The sequence below is a fragment of the Ammospiza nelsoni genome, chromosome 1 (assembly GCF_027579445.1).
Source record: "Ammospiza nelsoni isolate bAmmNel1 chromosome 1, bAmmNel1.pri, whole genome shotgun sequence".
Classification (NCBI taxonomy): Eukaryota; Metazoa; Chordata; class Aves; order Passeriformes; family Passerellidae; genus Ammospiza; species Ammospiza nelsoni.
This window is the reverse complement of record NC_080633.1, coordinates 113,753,886-113,774,099: the sequence shown is the minus strand read 5'-3', so window position 1 is coordinate 113,774,099 and position 20,214 is coordinate 113,753,886. Positions and strand designations below refer to the sequence as shown.

Here is a 20,214-nt window from a genome sequence, read left to right as displayed (position 1 = left end):
GTGAGCATTCTCTAATAACATTTTGCTACCTATACACTGTAAGACATTTTCAGGAGTGCAAATTCCAATTATATGCCAGAAAATGCAAAAAAGCACATCAGTTAAATACACCTCATACCTTGGGGGAGGAAAATGAGGTTTGTATTATCACTGTCTTTTCATCCTCTTTAGTAGCAGGCTATCAAGTCATACAGAGGCAAACAGCATGTGAAACAAAGAACTGTGTTTCTTTTTCTTTAATATACTGAAATTTTAATTGTTCCAGGACCAGATTCTGCCACTATTATAATGTATAGCATACTGTTAGCAGAACATTTATACTTTTCTCACTTAGAGCCCCCTGAACACTTTGTTGCCACTGAAAGTTTCAACATGCACTCAAGAAGAAAGGCTATGTAAGGTATAGCCTCATACTCATCTGTTGCCCCATTGATTTCTGGCTGTTATTTTACTTGAGAAGTCACAGACTTTAGCAGAGTAATTATCACACTCTCTCATGCCTGTGTTTATTCAATGCTTTGTTCTTTTTCTTTTCATGTAATTGTATGAAAAATTAGAGATTGGGTAATACAGTTAAAAGCATATAACCCCTATGAAGATTCATAGTTTTTTTATTGCCAAATAGTTGATTTATTATTTTTTTATTTCTTTAGGTTAGTAGAAAATTGAGATTTTCAAAGAATCAAGATGAAACAAACATAGAACCATATAATGGTTTGGGCTGGAAGGGAATTTAGAGATGACTTAGTCCAACTTCCCTGCTAAGACCATCCACCATGGCTCTGAACAGTTCAGGGCATCTGCAGCTTCTCTGGGCAACTTACTCCAGTGTCTCACCATGATACAATCTTTCACATGACTTAACGGGTGGAGATTTAGGCACTCATGCAGATCTTTTGGAGTACAGAATGTTCAGTCCTGTAGTTGCATGCAAGAACGAGTTGGCTTTAACAATATCTTCCACTATTACCAGTATGCACTAAGAGGAAAATATTGCCCTTCAGCATTTGCTCAAGGCTTAACACAAGCTTACTCATCCTCGTCTTGCACATGAAGAGAAATGCATTAGGCCAAATAAAAAAATGAGAGAGATCATAAACCAATTTCTTATCACAACAGTAAGACATAATTTTTACAAGAGACCAAATGCCTAGCTAAGGCTGCTGAAACTATCAGAAGCTTTTTAACTTGGCATAGCTTCAACATGACAAATCAGTACAACCTTCATCTTGTTATTACACCCCGTAATTAGGTATTCACTGCAAAGTTTGGCCTGTCAAGTTATGTCTTTTAAGAGCTCCATTTGGACTTGATCAGTTAAGAAGATCAATGTCATGGTCCAGTGCACCAAGAGGCTGTAATGGTCCCCATGAGAGCCCACTCACAAGCCCTGCCTGCGGCCTGAGAAGATTCATTTAGCCTCAGGCTCAGGTTGCTCTATCCTATAGGTGTTACCCTCACCCCCACATCAGTGTTCTGGCTTGTTGCCTTGCTTTTGCTCTATGATCTCTCCATAAACTCTGTTGCTACTACCACTCTCCTTTGCTTATCCCACTCTCAGATCAGACTGTGCCCTGGCAATGAGAGGTCTACTCATCCTCTGCTGTGGCTGCTCTCAGCTCTTCCTTCCCCTTTAGCTTTGGAGTCCTTCTCTTTCTGCTAGGTGGTACTTAGTGGCCACTATTCCTGTCAAAATGAATCTCTCTTAGAAGTGAGAACCCTGAACGTATTCAGCACATAATGCAAACAGCTGAGCATGGAGCAGCTCAAATCTGAGCTCACTATGAGCATACTCAGTTACAAGATTTGCCTTCAGTGTCTTGCATTCTTCTCTCACTTTAGCCACTTCTTTCCAAAATGTGCTAGTAACTCTTCTTCCAATATTCTCATGCACTTGCAGGATGCTTTGCCTGGCATGGGGTAAAAAAAGCAGAACAGTGCCCCATTTACCAATGGTAAATGAAGAAGGTGGCATCATACTGCTTTTGGTGTTGAATAAAGCTGAAACCTGTCTGATTCATCAATCCCAAAATTAAGCATTCTGATAGTGAGATGAAGATGTGGTAGCACTGGTAAAGTACCCAGATAAAGGAATAAACATGTGGTACTACCAACAACTTATCTAAAGCTGCTGAACTGACACAGCTGGCCTGGAGACATATGACTGACAGTGAGTCACTCTATACCATAAAAGCCCAGTCCTGAATTTTAGCAGCAGTCTTGTAAAACATTCCTTCTAGGAGTGTATGTGAGGAGGTTCCTCCCATGAGAGGAGATGTCCCTCAATGTTACCTTTTCAGTCTGAGCAAGAGATTTGCCCAGAGTCACTGGTGTGGGTGAGTAACATCAATCTCTACTTAATAATTAATACAAGTGCTTTAATATAATTGCTTCAACATTGTTTTATAATACAGTATATTATAATAGTTGCTATAGCTCCTATACTGTGTAATAAATAATTCTAAATAAATAAAAATAATAAAGATCTTCCTGTCTAATTGTTATCATAACAAAACATATATATTTATATAAATAAATCTTGTTTGCCATTCTTAATCTTGCAGGACAAAGTTCATTTACACATGAATAATCCTTTAGACATAGACTGTTGACAAATCTAGGACTAAGATTTGTTGAATTTACAGGCAATTCTGACATGGGAAGAGATGAGAATCTGAACTCCATGTTTCAGAAGGCTGATTTATTATTTTATTATATATACTATATTAAAAGAAAATTATATATTAAAACTACACTAAAAGCACAGAAGAAAGGATTTCATCAGAAGGCTAGCAAGGAAAGAATAGGAATGATGATAAAATCTTGTGACTGACCAGAGAATCTGAGACAGTTGGACTGTGATTGGCCATTAATTAAAAACAACCACATGAGACCAATCAAATATGTACCCGTTGCATTCCACAGCAGCAGATAATCATTGTTGACATTTCATTTCTGAGGCCTCTCAGCTTCTCAGGAGAAAAATCTTAACAAAAGGATTTTTCATACAATATATCCGTGACATTGGTTGGATCTAGCCACACCCAAATCAGCTGGAGAAATGGCCAAAGAGAGACTCACATAGCCAAAAAGAGAAATGCATATTGCTCCCCATAGCCACAGTCAATTAACTGACTTCAGTGATGGTATCATACCTATCTCACGTGTCAAAATTTTTACCTTTCTCACAATTGCTCCAGGAGCCAGGAGATAAAAGGGCAGGCCATTTAATTCCTTTTACTGTATATCTAAGCCTGTGGTGTACAACTGCAGATGAGGAACTCTAAGAAAACACTCTAAATATTTGGTTGAGATCTGCTGTAGAGATACTTTGCAGCTCTCCTGACAATGAAGTTACATCTAACTTACTAAATAATGTGCTCCGCAGACAGAGTATGAAGTTTCACTTTTAGTGCCCTTGCCATCTACACATCTGTCAAAGACTTAATAATAGCCAACTGCATCATCCAAAAAGGCAAAAACAAGAGGGGAAAAAAAAAGTGCTAAACCTCTTCAAAATTTTGAGAAAAATATAAATTGTACTTTTTTAAAGCATCAGGAGTTTGGAGGAGGCTAAAACAAAAGATTATGCTATTTTCTGTTAGAAAAAAGCTTTTTGAGAGCAACCTGCATGCTGCATCTTAAGTACAAACCTTTTGGCAAGCCTGTTGGATATAATGTAACATTTGTCCATGTCTCACAAAAATTACTTACACTGGAGGATATAATATGAACTTAATTGATACTAATATATTAATATATTTTATATTAATATATTATCAATTATATTAATACATTTTAAATATGTATAAAATAAATTAGTTTTTCCCTGCTTTTTTGGTAGTCGGTTGATAAAGGATGCTTTTAGACAATAAATAGAAGACCAAATATATATCTCTAACAACTCAATCCTACTGATTAAGAGATTTAAATTCTTTTAAGGGAAAAAAAAATTATATAAACATAACCTTCTCACTTTGTCAAAAATATTAAATGAGTTAGAAATGGAACTAGAAGCATTTTTGACACATTTTCAACATGCAGATAGCTTTCATTATCTTTCCTACTTAAAGATAAAAGTTGCATGTAAGAAATAGAGTACTTGGAGACTATGAGGGATCTGGTAATCAGTTGATCTTAAAAGCCTCCAAAATTATGAAACATAGGCCAGCTGACTATCAGTAACTTTACTACTATACACTGTATACACTAATACCCTACAGGGTATTATAAGCCCAAATATAAAAGAGAGGCTCCACAAGTTAAATTTTAATTAATTTAAATTAAATTACATGTTATTCCATATTTGATTAACAAAATCAGGCAAAAATAAAGTGAAAACATTTATTGTTTTCAGAATAATATGTGTGCTGTTTATTTGCTATAAATACAGCAACTTCCTTTAAATATGACTCATTCAAGGGAAGCTCAGAGACTGTCTTTAAAGTATTAACCATGGTGGCATATATCTTTTCTGGGTTTGAAGGACTGTGTTCCTTCTAAAAAAAGAATGTTATAAATTTAGAAAAACACCCTATTGATTTAAGAAAAGGATGACAGAAAGAGTATGTTGTTGACTCACTGTCAGCTACATCTAGAGACAAATCAACATATTTCCATGGAGAATGTCTTGTGCTTGCAGTTTACAGTCAATAAGGAGGACAGAAGTGATAATATATGACACTTTCTGCTTACATATTCATTTTTGTATCCTAATATACCTCTGAGACAAGTTACAAATGGTTTAAAGCAGAAATACTGAAGGAAGACATTTCTTTTTCTGTCAAGGGTCATGGAAAAAATAAAAAGTAATATGCATGAAATCTAAATAACTGGCACTTGTCTTAGTACCAAATTCTGAAAGATTTTTTAATATTTGGTTGTGTAACTAGATTTTGTAGTACATCAATCATTATCTAGATGTGCTCAGTTTGTTGTATTTACGAGCAACATTTGGTTGAGCACTTGGCAGTGACTACAGGCCACTGGAACCCTTCTGTTGCTACAACCTCAGGCTTGTTCTTAACAGAGAAAAAAACCCCAGGAAGTTGCACACAAGAAATTAGAGGAGTAATTTGAAGAACGCCAAAAAGCTGATCATGAGAGACACATCCTTAAGACCAATGTCTATGGCAACAGACGCCATTTAATTTATTCCTTCATTTCATTTACTCATTTGCATCTTTAAGTTAAAATATGGGCTTCGTTGTTTTGGTATTTTTCTTTTTCTAGTATGTGCTTTCAATGTCTTAATATCTGAACTGAGCTCAGCTTATGTTCTGACAATCAAGATACTTCTAGCTCTGTGCCATGCTTTGCCCACTGCCAGAAGCTCTCCCAAAAATTGCTCCAGAGGGGCTGACAGTGATAATACATAATACCACCCTAGCAGAACAGTTTATGGCAAGGAAAAAAAGCCTCACACACTCTCCTAACCAGTGGTATGCAAGCATATCACTTTTTAAGGTTATCACTGCTATTCCTGCCTACTCAGAGCATCAAAAGAAGATGGTTTTGCTACCATTGTATGACATTTCTTTTCACAAAGTTGATAAAAGTTGTGAATACTTCAATGGGGTGTGAGAGGTGGGATGCACAAGTAAGGTTACAGGCATCCCAAATAAATATATATAACTCAAACCTCAATGCATTTTATTTGGAGTGATTCAGAGGAATATGACTGTGATGCACAGCATTAAAAACATTGTACAGTTGCTTAATGCAGTTCATATTTGCAAAGAGGGCATATCAAAATTTACAGCAATGAAAATCTCCATCCCTAAAACCTCAAAATTCCTTAGCAAGTTACAATAACAAGCTGCCTCTCTGAAGGGGGCTAGAGAGGAAAAAGGATGTGCAGATCTCAAAGAAATAAATGGCAAGTCTTAAAGACCAGTAGGAATACTCAATGAAGGAATCTGGCACATAGACAAGGCCTGTAATAAAGGTTGAATTACTCCTTTTAAGGCACTCTTTTCAATCACCTAGCTCTGGAGCTTTGGAAAACCTTGCAATTATCTAAAACTTGATTAGCATACAACTACTTTTATCCAAGACAGTAATGCTGGGTTTGTTTATCCAAACTGCAGATTAACAAGGTCAAAGATGCAGACACCCTATACACTGCGTATGTAGACCTTACCAGTTTTACAGGTGAAATCTTTCAAGTCTCACCTGTCAAAGCAACATTGTACAAATGTGACTAAACTGCTTTCGGAGCCAGGCCACACCTCAGCTGCACAGCTGCTGGCTCCAGAGGCCCACATAACAGCCTGTGGATGATGGTTTGCCAGGCTGGTGTCTGGCCACTCCTGGGGACTGCAGGCTACACCTGACCAGTCCATTACAGCGTAGCTGCGGGTGTGCTCAGGTTCTACATGCCACATGAAGGGACTCAGCTTGGGCACTCTCTGGGGGATGACCCACTTCTGTTCCTGAGAACTGAAACATCACTTACCACAAACCTCTGGAAATGGCACGATGACTGCTGGGGTACAGGTGAGAGCCCCAGAAGGTACATTCAAACATTTAGGAGCGAAGAATACAAAAACAGAACATTTTAAATATATGAAAGGTAGGCCAAAAATTCAGGACAAATTAAACTGCTTTCCAGAAGTTATTTACTTTTTTTTTTTTTTTTTTCCTTTGCACTACTTGTGTTGTTTTTATTAACACAGTACTTTTACTCTCTGAGACAACAGAGTAATGCAGGAAGACCAAGGCTGCAGGACAGGGGAAGCCACTGCACCAGGTCTCCATTTCAGGGCCTCTTCCTGAAACAAGCCACGCCAATGGAATGTGTGACACAGCGTGAGGTATGTGCTCACTGTATCCAGTTGCCAGAAGTGATATCTGTTGTTGAGAGCTGAGGACAACGTCTGAAAACTGGAGCTGCTACTTCTGTAGTACATCTTTTTTGTTCTACATCTGTAAAAACAACCAGTCAAAGTCTGTCAGGAAAGAAAATCTATGAAAAATAAGGGAAAAGAAAGAAGGCAATCAAAAGAAAAAAAAAAAAGACAAAGATAGAGATCAGTGGATGAAAGGTAAGTGTAAGTGTCAGGAAGTTACCAATATGAGAGAGTATATTAAATAGATATAAGAAATCAACAACAATTTTAAAATGCTTGGTAATTAAAGATGAAACAAAAGTACAGAATGAAATTTGTCTGGGGAAAGGAAATCTAACAAGATTGTGGAAACTAGAGAAAAAAAATTACATGCAAAATGAATTAGGAAAAAAAGCAATCAGAAATAATCAGAAAACATTTGCTTCAAAATGACAGTGAGTTATAAATATTTTCTAAAAAGCTGTGTCAACATACAAATGTATGCACAACAGTGTGAAATAACTAATTACAAAGAGAGCTAAAGTGTAAGTCTCTAATATCCTTATCCTTGCATTGACTTTCCAGAGCTAAATAACAAAGTAAAGTCCTTTACTTGGTAGGAATAATCCAAGCCTTAAGAAATCCTACATACATTATACTGTTACAACTTTATTAAAATTAGATTTCATTGCAGAACATAAAAAAATATTTTAAAAAGTATCAGCTTAAGCTCCACCAAAAATTTTGCAAATTTGAGCTTTATTAGATTAAGAAAATGACATATATGTCTAAAAAGACATGTTAAAGAAAAACACTTTAATACTTGATTTGTATGTTTTCTGTAGCATTTAAAAATATTTTGAAATGCTTATTGAATAACAGAACATAGAATTGAAACTGATTCAAATCAAAGTACCTTAAATGCAATGATATATAAATGATTTCCATTATTTAGAGATGTGTAAAAAATATAAGCAGTGCAAATGATGCATTATTTATTAGCTTTATGCCAACAAGATTGCATTGAGGGAATGTAATTTGCACCACTCCACTTTTAAACTATTGCCATAGTTAGGAAAGCCAATACATCTAAAGGACAACTTTTTCCTACATAAATAAAAAATTAAATATGCCTAATAATATGCCTAGTCAGTATTTGTGACATGATCTTTATTTGATAGAGTTTTCATTATAAATTGCTGTGTATATCCAATTTTCTGTTCATTATAGTAACAGTTAAGTCTAAATACTTAACCTTAATGACACCGGTAGCAAATTTCAAATTTATCTAAAAAATTGCAGTCTTGAGTACTTGTCTATCAGATATCTGAATGTTATAACCTTCACCAGAAGCACAGAATGAAGATTCACTGGAGACTTCCACAGAGTTCAGACTTTATCTGCATGATCATGAAAAAATAACAAAGCAGCAGGACAAAATACTGAAAAAGTAAATTATGCTTAAATCTGCAGATACAATAAAACCATCCCAAACTTGCACAGAATAATGAAGTTGGGGGGCACTTTAGCCTAACTCATTGTTTTATGAGGATGAAAGGATGTTCACTGTGCTTCAGTTAAAAAGTGGGTTTTGTTATTTCAATTTCATTCAGGCAGAAAGTGGGAAATGAGGGTTTTGAACTTAGCAAGCTTGTACAGAGCTTTGATGGGCCTGTCACATAATACTTTAGCTTTTTTTGAGACTATTAACTTAGATTCAAATGAAAACAAATTTTGCCCAAATGATGTGCACATCTCAAATTTAAAATGAGATAATAAATATCTTTCACACCAAGATGCAAAAGTTACCTGCTGCATCAGAAAACACACACCTTAGTTCTTTTTTGACAATGGATGGACAGGAGCTGGAACACATTTGGAGGACTATATATGCTTGAGTAAAATTTTCTGCTGGATCAGAATGCTGCAGCTTCTTTTCAGCTCTGAAAGAAGATGGCAGAATGGGCTTCCTAACTGTATGTCCATCTTCACTGCAAATGGAAAAAATAGTTCAACCGTGGTAATTTACAGAGGAAAAAAGCTATCTGAAAAATTCTCTTAAAAGTGAATGAGCAAAACATGGCCATAACTTCTGTCCTGACTGAATACTCATCAAGTTCACCTCGTCTGACAGGTAATGCCTACATGCTGCTCAGGCACAAGAATATCTAGGATGTGATGGAAAGAGGAGGAAACCATCACACATACAATAGGCAGGGAATTATACACACTTATTACATCTAACTAAAAATTCCTAATATAAACAAACTTACAACACGCAAAGCCAGCAAAAATTATTTGTTTACTGATGCAATGATGGAAGGCAGATTTCAATGTAAAAACTGACTTTATGTGTTTATTCTCCCTTTTATTTCTCATTGAAGGAGCCATCAGTTGGATCACTAATAGGGTGGCAATTTGTAGCACTATTTGAATCACTCAGTCCAACTGACAGGAGACATTTCTTTCTGAATCCTGGCCTAACACAAACTTTCCCCCTTTTCTTCCAGTTATCCTCAGCTGTTGCCATCTACAACCATTGTGTGCTCCGGTTATGAACTAATCCTGCCCCCCAACAGAGTAATACTTCTGGCCTCCTACCAGCTACACTTTTATGTCCTTCAATTCTCAGGATTTTTAGTTAGAAATCCTGTTCCACCACTACTCAAACTTGGGCTAAAGCTCAAATCTTTGTGCCTTTTGGCTGCATTTCACAAAGCACTCAGTGCTTACAACACTCTAGATTAAATTATCATTGTAAATGTCTACAAGTTATCTAGATTAGTTTTATTATAACACCCACTCAGCTTCAGGTTTTCACATCCATTAGCCTGAAATCCTTAAATAATACACCTTTTGCCTGATTGTTTGGTGAACATGAACTTAGTGTTCCTGAAGTCATCCCTCTTCTGATACTGACCTCAGGCTTTTCTCATTTCTTTCCACAACAAAAACAGATTAGCCAAGTTACTACAAGTCCTGACACCTGTGTAAATCTTAATTTTCCCAAACACCAGCCAAGCCTACTTTCTCCACTGACTCTCCAAATCCCACATCATTCCTCCTAACCAAATCAAACATGAGACAATGCCTCAGAAACATCACTTGGGACCAGGGCTCAGAATGATCCAACACTCTTCATCACCTTGGGCTTCAAGTCTGCACTGGGGCCTCAGGCTTCCTTGACTTCCCACTTTTTCATGTCTTGTTCCTTCCACGGTAGTCCTTCTTTTCCCAAATTCATGGAATCATAGAATACCCTGAGTTGAAAGGGTTACACAAGGATTACAAAAGTCAAACTCCTGGCCCTGGAAAGGGCCACACCAAGAATCACACCATGGGATTGAGAGTGTTGTCCAAACATTTACGTCAGACTTGGTGCCCTAACCACTTCTCTGTGGAGTCTATGCCAGTCCTCAACAACCCTCAGGGTGAAGAATCTTTTCCTTATACCCAGCCAAAGCTACCACAACATGTCCATGCCGATCCCACAGGCCCTTTGCTGCTCACCAGGAAGAAATCAAGTGCTCCCCTCCACTTCCCAGGGAAGCTGCTGCCTGCTGTGAGGTCTCCCCCCAGGTCTCTTCTCCAGGCAGAGCAAGCCAAATGACCTCAGCTGTTTTTCATGCAGCATCCCTTCTAGACCTTTTTAGCATCTACACAGCCCCCCTTTAGACGCTTTCTGACACTGCGAATGATTTCTCTGAGCTTTCCCCGCGATCTTTCTTACTTCCTGTAGTTTTTAAAACTATCGACAACACAGCCCGAATGCCCTCCTCTCGAGGCGTGGGGGGAACCTTCTGGCCCCCTTGCGAGAGGCCCTACGGAAGGGTCCCGCAGAGGAAGATGAGAACGCAAAGCGGAGCTCTTTCCTACGGGCACCGGGGGCACCTTGCGCACGATTTTAAATCCGGGCCTCCGGCACGGCTGCTTGACCCCCAGCGCCCACCCGCGCTGCCGTCGCCACTCGGCCCTTCCGCACGACAACACGGTGCTGCTTTCCCTCCTCGGCAGCCCACGGGAGACTAGAGGGCCGGGGAGAGCACACGGGATTGCCGGCAGCGCTGCCCGGCCGGCGGGCAGAGCACACAGGATTGCCGGCAGCGCTGCCCGGCCGGCGGGGAGGGCACACAGAATTGCCGGCAGCGCTGCCCGGCCGGCGGGGAGAGCACACAGAATTGCCGGCAGCGCTGCCCGCCGGCGGGGAGGGCACATGGGGCTGCCGGCAGCGCTGCCCGGCCGGCGGGGAGAGCACACAGAATTGCCGGCAGCGCTGCCCGCCGGCGGGGAGGGCACATGGGGCTGCCGGCAGCGCTGCCCGGCCGGCGGGGAAGGGGGACGGGCACACGGGAGACGGGGGTGGGGGGAAGGCAGCGTGCGGGCCGCCAGCGACCCTAGGGCGACTGGTGACGAGCGCCGCGAGCGCCGGCTGCCCATTGGCTGTAGCGAGGGGGACGAGCGGCCAATCAGGGCCGGGCTCGGAGCGGCGCAGCGCTCGCCCTCGCCTCGCCCCGCCCGGCGGCCCCGCGCGCAGGGGGCGGGGTCACGTGACGCTCTGTTTACATCCTCTCAGCTGTCGGGCCCCGCCTCCCCCGTCCCGTCCCGTCCCGTCCCTCGCACCGGCACCGGCCGCCGAACCGACCCGCGCACCCCCGGCCCGCGGCCGCCAGCGCCGCCCTCCCTCGCTCGGCCGTTTGCCCGCGGCCTGCCGGAGCGCTCTCCTGCCTGCGATTCTCGCCCCCACCCCCCAGGCGGGTCTCCCCGGTGCCGCCCAGCGCAGGGTCCGGGGTCCGCTGCGGAACGGGTGAGTGTCCCGCACTGTGGGGGGTGGGCAGAACTGCGCTCCGGCGGCGCTGTGCGGCGCGGAGGCCCCGTCGGGCGGCCGGGACGGTGGGTTGCCGCGGGGGAGGGGAGATTGCGGCCCTCCGGCCCCTGCCCTGCGGCCCCTGCCCTTCGCTGGCTGCCCGGGCGCTCCGCTCCCCATTGTCCGCGGGCCCCGCACGCAGGCGCGGGGGAAGGGGGATGAGGGGGAGGCGTTGTTTTCGTGCAGCCGGGACAGGGCGAGGGCTCGCCCTAGGGAGGGACAGGACCGACTGTGTGCGTACGCCCTCGGCAGCCCCTTCTTCTCTTCCTCCTTTGCCCGACCCTTGCCACCCCTCGCGGCGTCTGCGTAATGAATAATCTCTGGCCCAAAACGAGTTGGGGGAGGAGAGGTGGTTGGTGTAGCTGCCGTGGGCCTGGGAGCTGTGAGAGGACGGGGACAAGAGAGAAGGTTCCAGCCTCGAGATCCCGGCGGGGGGGTGGTGGTGCAGGCAAGGTGAGGGCAGCGCTTGTGCCCCGCTGCGGCTCAGCGCCCTGCCTTCCCCCTGTGACGGCTGTGCGTTTGCTTTGCGCCTTTGAGGAAATGCAGTGAGAAGGGAAGCCTGCGGTTTGGGGGATTTCTTTGGGCTTGGTTTGTTTGTTTTGTTTCTTTTTTTCACTGTCGAGTCTTAACAACCTCGTGGGTTTGTGGGGACTGCGTCTTCCAGGCCGAGGCATCGTTGAGGGGTGCGTGAAACAACATTGTGTTTTGTTTCAATAAAAACCCGTGGGCTAATGCAGGGTATTTCTCTTTTTGGGAGTGGAGGAGGTGGTGCGGCTGCAGTATGCCTAAGATACTTTGTTTACATAAATAAAGTGTGTGAAATGCGCGATAACTTCGCTTTTCGCTCGCAATCCAGGGTGAGTCGGTCGGTGAGCATTCCTGGCGGCAGCCGCCGGAGGAAGAGGAGCGGGCTGCCGCTGCCCCCCTATTTGCCATAAACGCACATTTTGTCTCTGTTTATATTGTGGTCTCTGTTTTGGCTGGGAGAAGACTAAGGGGAGGAGCAGGAACTGGCTCCGGGGCTGCCACCTCCTCCTCCCGTCTGTTTTCTTTGTTGTTATCAGCTGGAGGAGGCGTCCTGGGGTCACGTCTGGAGCCGAGCTGCGGTCTGTGGCGGTGTTAATGGGATTCCTCTTGGGCCCGAACCTCGGGCCGCCTCCGCAGCGCCTGTGCGGGTCGGCTCTGCCCCCCGCGCGCCCTCCTCCCCCGGCCTCGGCAGCTGTCCGCCGCTCGCTCTGAAGTTGCAGGAAGAGAAGGGGGGGGCCGAGGGAGAAGGAATCTTGGCATTTATTTGATACTCGGTCAGCAGCCTGGGCCTGCTTTATGCAGCTCTGTCATTAAAAAAAAAAAAAAAAAAAAAAAACCAAAACAAAACAAAAAAACTAAACAAACCACCAAAAACCAACAAAAGCAAAAATGGGAACGAACACCTAAGGTGGAAGGGTGAGGGGCTGTCTGTTTAAAAAGAAAACCTTTATGAAAGTGCTAAACTGCTCCAGTGTGTGGAAAATGCTTGTGTCCTTGCAGTATTTGCCAGTGCCAACATAGTTGGTGTTCTCCTAGGGGGTATTTTTTTTTTTACCTCTGTCAAGTAATAGGTCAAGCAGAGTTGAACTGCAGGCTTTAGCAAGAATGTAAGGTTTCTTCTCATAAAGTGCAGCAAATGTTGAGACCCGCACAAAAAATACCCAGAATAAGGCTAGTCAGCACTTCAGCAAATTAATGAAGATACCCAATTCCTCTTGACCGTGTGACCTCTGTGTTACAGAGCATGCTTTTCTGGATGGAAGGCACAAAAAATCCAGTGCTTAGAGTTAGTGAATTACAATATTGTGTGATGAGAATGTCTTTGTAACCTTAATCCATTCTGCTTGCAAATGAATTATAATGTGCTATACGCTTTTTTCCCTCAACAGGACCATTACCTTACTCTGGGCAGAAGATCTCTGGAAAGGATCAGGCTTGGATAAATGGAGCTGTCTTCTGCAGAACTCCTGCCTGATTTGTTGGGAGAGTTTGAAAAGTATTTTGGATTTGTAGGTGGAAAAATGTGTGACAGATAGATTGGTATTTTAACTGACTCTGGGTGAATAAATATAATGATAGGAATGTCAGAAGTATGTGAGTGAGGTCAGAGAGCCACAATAAGGGCTTTGGAGATGGACACTTAGCCAGATGTTCTTTACAACAGTCAGTGTCCCTCAGAAGTGCTAGGAAATACAATTGGATGTTGTTGGGAGGTCTGCAGTGAGGAGAATATAATGAAATCACAGAAACAGAAAAAAGTATGTAATACTGGATGTAGTCCTGGATGGTCAGATTTTATCCCTGTGTCTGTGCTGGGTTAGGTTCCTTCCCTGCATCATCTCTGATCTTCACTCCAGAATTTTTGTAAAAATCTCCCTGCCTCTCTAATTGGCCTTCTTTCTGGATTTGCTTCATCTAATCTGTGGCATTATTTGCTTTAGATATGTGACTGACCAGGTTCAATTTTGCAGTATTCTATTACATAATTGATAAATTATGAAATCTTGCCATTTTCATAATCATAATCGTGCCAGTTTGGTGGTTTTTATTGGTTGCCTTATGTTTGCCTGTCAGTGACTGCTGCAACCTGCAGCTCCTTTTGAAGAGGCTCCTGCCTAATAGGAGACTTAAAAATAGGACCTCAGTGTCAGGCATGTGTTGTAGTTTCCATGACTGTGGTGGAGTGTACCAGAGCAGTCACTTGGCTGTGTTTCTGTAAACTTGAAGCACTTTGAGATGGAAGTGTGCATTCTGAAGCTAGGCTTCTTAGGCATGATAGCAGTGCAGGTGTAAGTCTTAAGGCAAACTTGGAAGACATTAGCACAGAATTCCTACTGCAACACATTGTAGTGCATCATTCTTGTTTTTGCCCTTAGAGCCAGGCAATAAAATTTCCCCATGCAGTGTCTCAGAAAGGTTTATGTTGGGTGTTTCAAAAGTTCCCCAGAACAAATACATTAAAAGCAATTCTGAAATACTAAGCATTATGGTAATGCTCATGCCAGTCTTAAAGGTGCATGGAGAGAAACACCTGAGAATACAGTAATTTTTTCTGGATGAGAGGTGTCTTTACATGTACCTGTTCTTGTCATTTCCTGCTTTGTTCCCATTTTCAGTAGGAATGTCACCAGAGATCTGCTATTCTACCCTGCTGAACTGAAAGTGATGTTCTGGAGCTGATGATTAATTAGCTCTCTGTGTAAGAAAAGTGCCTTGAAGTCTCCAGCACTTGGCACTCTTGAATGCAGACATCGTTTATATAATCTCATTTGTTTTACCTACTTAGAATGTAAACTCCTCAGAGCAAAAGTGGGTAGAATGTAGATGCAATTATGTTCTGCAAATGAATAATCAGGTATGTGACTGGCCTAAGGCACTCCAGGAATCTTCCAGTAGGGTTGGAAGTTGATCTGCATACTTCATCCTCTCCAACAAGTGTGGATTTTTTGGATGAAGTACTCTTTTAATGTATCTGATTTGCAGAACTGTGTTCACACTGTTCTGCTTCATCATTTACGGAGTTATAGGGACTGAAGTGTGGTGGTTATATCAAATATTATGGGTATAATTACATGAGAGCATCAGGAAATAACTACTGTGTTCCAATTCCTTTGGACCTTATTTGTGTGCACTGGATGTTAATGAAAGCCTTCAGGCCTCCTTCATGCAAGCACTTAAAGCAGTTTCTGCTGCTGTGTTACTTAAGAAATTTGGGCTGGACTTCTGGTCCTTGAAGAAAGGATAAAATTTATAGTAGCTCAGGATGCTGAATATAATATTTGTAGAACTGAAAGATAGCTGGCTGGCATTCAGAAGAAGAGTGTTGGTTTTCTCTCCTTTTTGTCCTGGTATGTCATGCCTTCTTCATGTTTCAGAGAAAGTCTTGCAAAGGTGACAGTGATGTTAACTTCAAGGAGCTTGGAGTACTGATGGAATGTATGTGTGTGGATTCTTGCTGAATCTACTTCTGATCAGAAGCTTATTGGAGATGTTGAAAGTAAGAAGTAAAAGTAAACCTGAAGTAAAATTGTCTTTAAAAATAGCAGTTAGTCCAAAGAAACTTATTTTTGGAAAGAAGAAAAGTATTGGAACCTATAGGGTTGGAAACAGGTCTGGAAAACACTTGTAGGGTCTTTATCACTTATACATTGTGACTGCAATTGGTATGTCACATATTTCTCAATTTTATCAGTTCTTTAAATGGAAGCACAAAAGTATGAATTGTCCTTTATTGTGAGGAAAAGGCAGTGGTTTAGAGGTCATTACTGAACACTTAAAATAAGCAAAGGAAGACAAACTCCACAGCCCTGAAAGAGGTTAGGTGTGACATCGGGACTCACCATGGGAACTCACAGACTGCAGGTTCTGGTGTATTCTCATACAGTGAAGTTGTTGGGTGGGGAATTCCTGTGGAAGTTCTCTTCTTAGAGGGGCTGTCTTGGGGCAGAAAAGTTTTTGGAGCCGGCTGCTTAGAAAATGCATTTTATGAACAGTAGTTTTGGACCTCTGGCTTTGTTTTGTTTAGTGAAGACAGGATGTAAATATCTTGCTTTTACAAATGCAGAGTATTGAGCTCTATGAGTTGCATGCAATTGGAGGTTTAAGATACTGTGAGTGTTGTTAAGGTTACATAACTGGTGAGGTTTGGAATGCCTCTCAAGTATAGCATTTCACTTGATTTTCTCACAGTAGTGTTTGCTCAGCATACAGTTGCAAAGCAGAGTTGTATTTGCTGTGTTCCTAGGGTGCAAAAGAGTACAGTTGGAATTAATGCTGAAAAACTTGTTTGGAGGAAATAATTCAGAATTTGACATCAAAACCTTAAAATCAGGTTTAAAAGGTAACAGGCTTTCATTGAGTGGTTTGATAGTGACATGTTTTTAATCCTGAATGAAAGACATTTATATGGAGGTGCTGCAGGGCATCAGAGTTGTCAGCATGGAGCTGTTAGATATGAGAGGATTTACTTGAAATATTAAAAACAAACAAAAAAAAAGATGGCAGGAAAAATCTGAATTAGAGATAGCTCAGCAGTTAGAGAAGAGAGTCCTTGTCTTGGTTGATGCCATGCGTGCTTTACTGGAGATGGTGTGTGTTTAGAGACACATATAAACAGAGAATATGTGGACAACCAACCAATTCTGTGGTGGTGTAGAGACTGTAAACAGGATCTCTGTTCTGAATGTTTTTAGAGCCTGGTGATGACAGACTGGTTGCAAGTCAGTGTCTCCAGGTTTGCTCTTCTGGTCCCTTTTGGCCAATAATGTCTTTTATCAGGTTGCTTTTTCCGTTCCAGCAGTTGGGTTCCTTTCAAAGCAGTCTTAAGTGACACGGAAAGAGCAGCTCCTCTGACTCAGTTGCAGAGAAGCAAGGGCAGGATGTGGCCAGAAGAGTTTTCTGTTTTGTTGTTTAGCACTAATTGTTGCTGTAGCACCGGCCAAGTAGCCAGCAGTTAGCATGAGCACCTAAAATAGCACTAGAGGTCTGTGTTAGAGCACTCACCTCACAAGCACCAGAAGCTTGCTGTTTTTATTACAGAACCTTTTCTTTGCATGATTTCTAAACAGATAAGTCTTACTAAAGCTGTCAGTAATCATAATTATTTCTTCCTTTTTTTTAACAACTGGCTTGTTAAAGTTTTAAGTGATAGGTGCATATTTCTAATGGCAAATTAAGCAATCTTGAAAACTATTTTCAGGATGAACAGTGACAACTGTGTAATACTGGATAATGTTCCTTCAGGAGGCATCTGTCACTGGGAAGATTTTTTTTTTTTCCAGCTGATGTCTACAAATGTCATTTTAGATTTAATGGTAAAAGTTAAAGTCAAATCAGAGTTGTTCTAAAATACTAGTTTAAGATGTAGTGAAAGGCAGTATGCAGTAATATTGTAGACACAAAAGGAATGTGACTATTAAAAGCATGTATTGGTACCATTCTTCAAGTAAAACAAATATAATTGATTATTAGTTGTCTTCAGGAATGAAAGGTAACTAGATTTAAAAGAGATCATCTCAGAGGTGACATGTCCTAATTATTTGTTCATATTTAAAAAAGACAAATCTGCTTCTCCAAAAGGAGATTTCTGTATCAATGTGTGGTTTTTGCATGTGAAGGGATAGTAATTGGAATTGTTTATAGTAATAGTCAGCTAGTGAATCAGAGTTGGCAGTTGATATGCCTGTGGCATCCCCATCCCAGATGAAAGGCTTGATTCCTATAAGTAGTTGTTTTAACATTAAAAGAGGAATTAGGACCATGTGGTTGGCAGAAAATGAGATGTGATTACTATTTTGAGATTTTTTTTATTTCTATAGCAAATGTTTATAGCAGATATTTGGGAATTACCATGTGGTTTTCTTGACATATAAAAGAAAAAGCCAAGTAATGCTATTCATCCCAGTCAGGATGACTGTGCTGTTATATCATGGTCTGTATATTAAAGTTAAAAAAAGAAATGATTGTGGGAGCCACTATCCTCTTAATCATATTTTCAGAACTATTGTTTTTGCTTGATAGGTATGACTGAAATGAATGCAAGTCAGCATTGCTGAAAGACTGAACTCCAGTGCAATTGCTAAAGGAGATGCTTAATTTTGATAAATGGCTAATATAAATAAGTTAAAGTAATCAGGAATGCTGTATTTCTTCTGGTACATCAGTTTGCCATTACAGGATTTGATTTTCATTTGAAAATCTTTGCCTGAGACCCATGAAATTCTTGTTTACTGTTGTAGTTCTTGTTGGATTCAGTGGGTGGGGTTTTGATGGCTTTCTTCTGCTGGGCATGTGATCCTGCTCTTTATTTTCAAAACTGTTTCCTCTAGCCTTTTGAGAATGAGCTGTGGTTTTCCTTTCATTCCATGTAGTCCAGTTTGTTTAGCTTTGCTGTGTTCTTCCTTCAAGAAACACTAAATTTGGCATTATTGCGGTCAGAAGGTCAGTGAAATTGGAAAGACACAGAAAAGTCAAGCTGTTGAGTTTCTTTGACTTCTGCTGAGCTGACATCTGCAGTATTATAAAATCCCATAGGCCTTAGTCTCTTGTTATTTGCTTCAGTTAATTATGCATTCATCATGACTAAGACTCATTACTGCCAAGTTTCCTGAGATTCTGTGATGTTTTCTGAAGTAATTCAGTTGTCAGAAAAAGTCAGCGTAAAATTTGCCTTCTCTATTCTGGCATGCTCTGGATAAATTGGAGTTGTCCATGATGTAACTACATCAGGTTGTGTGAGTGTAGCAACCTCTTGTGTTGTATCTGTAAACTACACTTATGTAAGGTGAAAACCATGTGCTTTGTATGACTGCAAAAAAACTGGTACAGTAAAATTGTGGGAATGATGGTTATTGTGAGCTGTACAAGTGCACAACTGCTATATAGGCAATGATAAAAGGTTCTCAACTACCATTTCTTGCTGAAGAGTTTGCATGAATATCTTGGAATGATTACTGGAGCCTTCACAAATGCTTCAAATCCTTCCAAGATGACATCTGCCATTGTTGGTACTGTAAGTAAATTATAACTTTGGAGCCACATTTGCAGTAGTACTTGATTCATACCTGAAGAAAAAGAAAACCAGTAATTCAGAAACATTTTCAAAATTATAATGTGTTTATATTTTGGTTTGTGCTTTTAACGAAGGGCTCTAAGGAGTTTTGCTTAAGTATTTCTAGTTTTTAGTTTGTGTCCATGGCCTCAGGTGCAGTGAGTTGTGAGGCTGAGCATGTATTCTCAGTAGCGAACAAACAGATGTATTCAGCATCTGTGTCTATAATTTGCCACCACACCAACACAGGAGATGGCAGTAAGGCAAGCACAAACAGCACCAGTGGCCTCATCCTGTTACTCTTTCTGGATGGTCACGCTGAATGTGTGCAAACATAGATGTGTGTATGTATTACAAATCTTTCCAGTTACTGGCTTTAGGCACTCATTCTACCCTGGAACTCTTCAGTCTGTTTATGCCCCGTTGCCTCTTACGCACATGCACGTGTTTAGCTGCAAATCCCAAACACCCCAGATTCTCCAGCAGCTCACCTTGGATCCTCTTTGTTCCTCCAGATGCCTCACTCGGCTGGTGTGTCCCATCCTAGTCCCAAGGCTATTCTCCCTGCTTTGCTGGCCAGTCCAGCTTGGTACTCAGTGTGATTGCACCCTGACCTGCAGAAGCTCACGCCCTGCTTGGCTGCCACTGCAGACTCACCAGCCCTTGTTACCTGTGGTCTGACTCCATGTCTTGTAGGTGCACATGGGCACCAAGCAGAGGCCCAAGATAGAATTGCAAAAGGGAATTGACAGTCCGACAGGAGAGGCAGGGCATAGCTGCACACACATACTGACCTGCAGCCTGCTGACACATGATCCATCCCTCTTGTCATATAGCTGTGGCTTTCCCATGCTTGTTTCTCCCCTAGTCACTGTGATTTTTCCCTTTCCCCACCTCTGGTTCCTCTGCCAAGCATCCACTCACAGGACTTGTGCCATCCCCAA

The 20,214-nt window shown here is 41.6% G+C and overlaps 1 protein-coding gene across 5 annotated transcripts in view; it reads left to right on the top strand.

Moving 5' to 3' along the window:
• Nucleotides 1–11,428: 11,428 nt before the first annotated feature.
• PCMTD1 (protein-L-isoaspartate (D-aspartate) O-methyltransferase domain containing 1) overlaps nucleotides 11,429–20,214 on the top strand; it is a 40,597-nt gene continuing 31,811 nt past the window's right edge. The window contains exons 1-2 of one of the 5 annotated variants that reach the window (XM_059488167.1): nucleotides 11,436–11,634; nucleotides 13,611–13,730. The gene's annotated coding sequence lies outside the window, so the exon portion shown is untranslated. Of the gene's footprint in view, nucleotides 11,635–12,006; nucleotides 12,148–12,222; nucleotides 13,731–19,095; nucleotides 19,232–20,214 lie in introns of those variants that run through there. The other 4 variants (XM_059488175.1, XM_059488191.1, XM_059488179.1 and 1 more) reach the window with 4 other exon arrangements.